The sequence below is a fragment of the Amblyomma americanum genome, chromosome 10 (genome assembly GCF_052857255.1).
Source record: "Amblyomma americanum isolate KBUSLIRL-KWMA chromosome 10, ASM5285725v1, whole genome shotgun sequence".
Lineage (NCBI taxonomy): Eukaryota > Metazoa > Arthropoda > Arachnida > Ixodida > Ixodidae > Amblyomma > Amblyomma americanum.
In genome coordinates, this window is record NC_135506.1 from 119,420,635 (window position 1) to 119,427,139 (window position 6,505).

General features: G+C 46.0%; 1 long non-coding RNA gene across 1 annotated transcript; it reads right to left on the minus strand.

The window, feature by feature from the left end:
• Positions 1–573: 573 nt before the first annotated feature.
• LOC144107165 (uncharacterized) lies at positions 574–6,303 on the minus strand. The gene is made up of 3 exons (XR_013309240.1): positions 6,192–6,303; positions 4,326–4,380; positions 574–1,281 (listed from the first exon to the last, which is right to left on the minus strand). It is a non-coding gene; the product is annotated as an uncharacterized LOC144107165 (long non-coding RNA).
• Between the last annotated feature and the right edge of the window lie 202 nt (positions 6,304–6,505).

The window sequence follows — 6,505 nt, forward strand, 5'->3', positions numbered from 1 at the left end:
ATCGATCGAATACTTCGTCTCTCGAGGTCCACGGCGTCTCCCAGCTGGTTTGAAGCCACGGTGATAACAAGGAGAAGCACTACTAGTCATCGAATGGTTGAGCACCACAGTAAAAGATGATGCATTGTCCCCCAACACTTTCTTCTAATTCCGAAGTTTTCAGTTGTCAACATTTTCACAATGTTGTTCTTACCACTTGTCTTTTGAGGTGGCAATTAAAAATGCTTAATATGAGTCTATTCAGCAGCAAGTATCGGAGTCTTTTGGCTATGATTACAAGAATGAAGTAGGATTGAGGGAGAGCACATGCGCTATAGGTTGTATGAATATGACAAGGATTGAACAACATTCGTGATGTTGACACCTAAAAGAAGGAAGTAAACGAATGCTGAATACTTATTAGCAGCAGCAAAAGTAGATGAAACTAGCTCCTATTTAGCCATATTTGCAAAGACCGCCCGGTAATACCTGATAGTTTATCATCGTCATTATCAGCATGATTACGCCCACTGCAGGGCAAAGACATCTCCGATGTCTCCCCAGTTAACCCTCTCCTTTGCCAGCTGCGCTTACCTAATTTTCTGCTGCCCCTGCTACGCTTCCCTTCTCTTGGAATCCACTCCATTACCCTTAAGGAACCGCGGTTACCATACCCTCGCTTTACAAGCCCCGCCCAAGCTAATTTCTACCTCTTGATTTCGACTACGATGCCATTAACCCGCGTTCGTTCTCTCACCCACTCCGCCCGCTTCCGGTCGCTTAATGTTAAACCTATCACTTTTTTTTTCATATCTCGTTGCGTTGTCCTTAACCTCACCAGAGCAGGATTTTGCCACCCTGGTGTAGTACTGGGCCACCACCTTCTGTCAACAAACCAGTTAGCCCGGATAGCTGAAGGGGACAGTAAACCTCAAAGAATTGAAAGATTCGATAAAAGGCAGCTATGTCAAACCTGGTTACAAATGATCTATACGCCATGTTGCGCGCGTATTGTATGCGGCACATCATTCTCATCCCCTAGTCTATCAATTTCTTATACTCGCTTCAGCTCTCCGCAGCACAGGACGCTACTTTATTCTCAGCTTTAAACAACGCAGCCTGCCACCACAAATCAGTTCCTATAAAAAAAATCTTTCACTTTGTTCACAGCGCCATCAAAAGCATTTTTCACAGTGTCAGCAACTTTTCCCACGAGGTTGACACCGTATTGCACCACTTCAGCTCCGGTGTTGACCACATCGCCCACGACTCCTCTTCCTTCGTCGCCGGCAGTCGCTGCTACTGCAAGAGCATCAGCACAGCACTGTAGACCTTCTGCATGGATTCACAAATTGTAAGCTTGTGGCACTGAGTGAGATTCAAGCAGCGGAATCCCTGCTGCTTGAGGTGTGAGCCTAAATGGTTCTCGCCTAACCTCGCAGGGCAGCCTACCATGAAGCTAAGCACACACTTTACGTGTTGTGAATGCGCAGAGTGGCAAAAAAAAGGTTGTGAGAGCAGAGTGCGGCCTTGTGCAACGCGCTTTATCTTGAATACCTGTTTTTGTCCCGGATATATGCCCGAATAGTTCAACAAACAATTGTGAGTGAAGTTGTTTTTGTATTAAGTAGAGCTGCTTTAGGGATAGTTGCTTGTATGCCAGCACATTTTCGGCCGCTGCTTAGTGAAATGACACAAGTTAAGAAGAATATCAAAGAGTGTAGTGTGTTCCCCTTCTGAACTTTATTTCAAAGGTACAGTTTTATCCGAAAAACAAACGAACGAAAGACTTAAGCGTGCTGGTCTAGGACACTAAATCTGTATACTGCGGAACCAATGCAGCTAAATAAGGCGCTCTCTTAGGATCACTGTGCTAGGGGTTTTTTACCTTCCATACCGGGACCGCTGCGCTCTAGTGGAAATATTGTCTGAATGCTCGCTTTGACACTTCGCCTGCTTCGCAGCGGAGATCACCGCTCGAGTGCTCTCGACAAGCGTTGTCAGCACAGCACAAGGACCCGTCCTTAATCGATACTAAGAGCATGAACACAACGTTCTGGAGATTGCGCTATCACGGAATTCAACTGCACCTAGCATCTTGATTGTTCAACATGAGAACACGGTACTTCGTGGTCATGACATACGGCGCGGATGATGATGTGTTTCCGTGGGCATGAGTCGCTTATGCATATTAGGTTGCATAAAAAGAATAAAAACTAGGTACTCCTTTAACTGAGTCCAATCGGCCAGTTCTTTGAGCATCCACCTCATATGCATGCAGTGTTTGGTTGAATCATTCGCACTACGAATGATGCAACCTAACACCGCATGCATGTGAGGTGGACAGTTTTTTTATGGCATGCTCAGCTGTTCAACGCGAGCGATGGAAACGGTATAAAACAAAGGTTTTGCTACAAATCGAAAGAATAGGCCATTATCTTCAATATTTTTACAGCAGTATCTTACAATGTTCAAAATTTTCAAATTTTAAACAACAATATTAAACATGAATTGCCACATATGGATGGCAATTATAGCGGAACATGAATGGCAACATGAATGCTGCCAGCTAACAATTAAATGTTCTAACGCACGCATGTTTGGTGACGATTGCGTTAAGTAATGCCTTATAAGTAACCCCAGGGATCTTCAGCTCTTTATATTTTATATCGAACGCGTATTAACACGAAGGCGATGAAATATCTACAATAAATTTCTTCGACGTCATTCACAACCATCTTTCACGTTTCGTAATATATATATATTAGAAAACGCCAATAAATATCTGCAGCGACAAGGTATAAATACGTCGACATTCAGTTAAAACCTTAATCTAATCAATTGGTTTTTTTGGAAAGGAAATGGAGCAGTATCTGTCTCATATGTCATTGGACACCTGAACCGCGCCGTAAGGGAAGGGATAAAGGAGGGAGTGAAAGAAGAAAGGAAGAGAGGTGCCGTAGTGGAGGGCTCCGGAATAGTTTCGACCACCTGGGGATCTTTAACTTGCACTGACATCGCACAGTACACGGGCGCCTTGGCGTTTTTCCTCCATAAAAACGCTGCCGCCGCGGTCGGGCTCGAACCCGGGAACTCTGGATCAGTAGTCGTGCGCCGTAACCACTGAGCCACCATGGCGGGTTTAATCTAATTGATAATTTCACATTTTGCATAAAGTCGATCATTTCACATAACCGCACAAAATGGCATTCCTGATGAGACAGGTATATTTATAGATGAGAGCCGAGAGACTACGGCAGGCGGTCAATATGGAGCCAGTACCCACGCCCTTCTTCCGCCTATTATTCGCCCATTGCAGCTACTGCACACCGTGACTATATGAACGTAATATTTAGTGCATGAATCTGTAGTGGCCCCACACATCATCTATATATTCGGGGCTTCTTTAACCGTAAAGGCTACAGGGGAAGAACTAAATGCGGTACGCGGTACATTTCTATTAGAATAGAAGCGAGCCCTTCTACAGGTGAAGAACTAAATGGTGTGCGCGGTACATTTGTATTGAAAGCGAGCATTTCTACATGGCTAGTCGAAACGTTGGCGCCGGAATAAAGCGTGGCTAGCTTTCGTTTAAACATATCCTAATTTATTCGCTTGAAGATAATTTATTTAAGTATTGAATAAGGATCTTTTACTTGCCTGAGCATTACTTTAAGCAAATAGGGTGACGAATTTGATTCATTGACTCCTAGATATGTTAAAGTGTTTTAGTATTTATGGTGCATGCAGTTCGTTCTCGGTGTACTCTGCGCAGGATTTTATTTTGGCAGAAAGAAAACTTTACTCAATTATCCGCACCCGGTACATTGTTAGCACCAAGCACATAAATAGCTTTTCTAGGTTTATGCTGCATTGGGAAATATTTCTAAGAAAATGCGTTGTAGTCTGCCCCTTTAGGTTGCCTGAAAAGCAGAAATTTTCAACGTTTGAATAATGCCCTAAAGTTTCGTAATGTTTATTTGCTCATCGTCAAAGCTGCCGGCACGCGGCTTTCTGGACAAAGAAACATATATTACAGAGCTTTGCGGCTCGTCACTGCCAAGAGCCTTCTTGAAGGAATTCAGCAGGCTTCCTACTACGGAACAACATGTGGGCACCTCGGGTTCACCCGCACCCTCCGCCGCATTCAGGACAAATGCTACTGGCCAAGACTGCCTGCAAGCGTCGCACGGTACGTAAAATGCGGCCGAGGCTGCCAATGACTGAGGCTGACGGTGGATGTAGACTTTATGACATTAAGCAGTTTTTTTACGTGACCTGGGGTATACAATTGCAACCTGTCTCAGCATAGGGTCAGTAAGTGGAAAAGCAGCATAAGATCTCACCCCACGCCATCATGGCAAATAGAAGAGCCATCGCAAGGATTCTTCCCATCATGGTCTGGAGTAAAACAAGCACACATAAAATTAGCTTCGGACGGTAAAGAAGGAAAGTTTACACTTATGTGCACAGGATATACTATTTGTGCCGCTAATTGCGATCGAATGAAGTAGTTTTGAACAGAAATATGTCCAAAGTATACACTGTATCGCTCTTTTCTCGAATCGCCGAACTTCCCCACAATACCACGGACTAGAGGAAGCGGGCACCGTGGATAAAAGTGTTTCCGCTAGGGCCGCCGCCATTAAATCATGCTATTGCCATCCCTTGTCTATCTGTATTCACCGCCTTGGCGCCACGTAATATTTGGCGAGGTAGGGTCTGTCATCAACAACCTGTTCCTGGAGTTTCGGCGTCCAGCGTCTGTCATGTATTCCCAGCACACACCGACCGTCTGTGAGCCAGCCCGTGAGAACGTAACCGACCTCACTGGTCACCGCAGCCTCGTCCCCTGCCCTGACGAGATGACACGACGAACGGAGGACTCCATCGCGACCAGACCTTATCACGACGAATCATACGCCTGCGCTTTATTGTGTTTGCTTGCTATGGTGGTAGCTCAACACTTAGGTCGTAACATCGCCTCCTGCTGTCACTGACACTGGTGCTTTGCACACTGCAACGCTCGGGAGGTACAACACGAAAGGGCGGGACATCTAGGAAGCGCTGACGGCCCGCTTGTATTTTGCGCAATTACTAGTGTATGCGTGGCGTTTTAGCAGGTGGCTGGTAAGCAGCATATGGCCCGCGCTGGTAAAGCACCCGAAATAATGGTATTAGTACAAGGATGTGTAAAATAATAAATGTGCATTTTGTAAATTGCTCCTCAAGAAACTTTGCTGCTTACATTTATGTTGACTTTCATGCAATATTACTGTAATCGTAAGTGCTGTCTAACACCTTGCACCTGGCGCAAAAAACTTAGAGCAGTAGAACCCGGAAGTCACGCTACATCGTGAGGAGCAAAACCTCAAAACAGGACGGTACAGAGGCAGGCTACAACCTGCCCCCGACAACCGCCACGTGTCCCGCCCTCTTTCTCGGTTTTGCTCCTCTCGATGTCCTCTCAACTAGCCTACGATCACGTCCTTCTAAGTCACGTTAAAGGCCTATAGCCAAAGCTTCCTACCACAAATCTCGAACACTCACAATGTTTACGCTTCTCAGTATGTGTATGGTTGAGTAGAACTTGTCAGGCTAGTTGGTTCATAACAGATGCAATGAAAGGTCTGCGCGAACGAGACCCTGACAGAGAAGAGCCTAAGACGAACACATACGAAAAAACGCAGTTTGTGGGAGTTTTGCCTCTTCACGGTCCGTCCCGTTCGCGCTGCTCTCTATTCCCGTTCTCATTATGAGCTGGATTGGCAGATGCATTAACCATCGGCTCGCTAACTATTGGGGTCAATGGGCAAACTAGCTTGGGTTAAAATGGAATTTCAACAACCCTAATTATACAGCAAGTATCACTTCACTTTACCGCTGTCGTTAGCGCCATCATTTTAATTAAGGGTGTGCGGGCCGCCGCGGTGGCTCTGTGGTTATGGCGCTCGGCTGCTGACCCGAAAGACGAGGATTCGATCCCTGCCGTGGCGGCCGAATTTCGAGGCAGAACTCTTGAGGCCCGTGTACTGTGCGATGTCAGTGCACGTTAAAGATCCTCCAGGTAGTCTAAATTTGCGGAGCCCTTCACTACGGTGTCTCTCATAGCCTGAGTGGCTTTGGGACGTTATACTCTCATAATGCATAAACCATTAAAGTTTTGACAGACCTTCTCGCTCATTTTTGCTAAGTGCAAAGCAAAGCCGTACCTGCAAATTTCCTGGCTCCGAAGCGTTCGGTTCACTCTAGTTCGGGTATGAACGAATACTACGCAGCTTTAAAGCCACTACTTTTCCTACCACACTGCATCGGGCCAGAAGCTGTGCAGAGGTATTTGTGATTTGTTTGCCTTTATTTTGTTCTCATTACTGGAATGAGAGCCAGCTGACGCACTTTGAACAGAAAACAGAGCTGGTATGTTACCAAGCAGCCAGCTGGTTTATTCTGCGAGCTGAACAGTGCGAGCTCGTGTGCACACACGCTTGACAACAGCAAAAATAGCGCCCCCCCCCCCCCCCCCGCC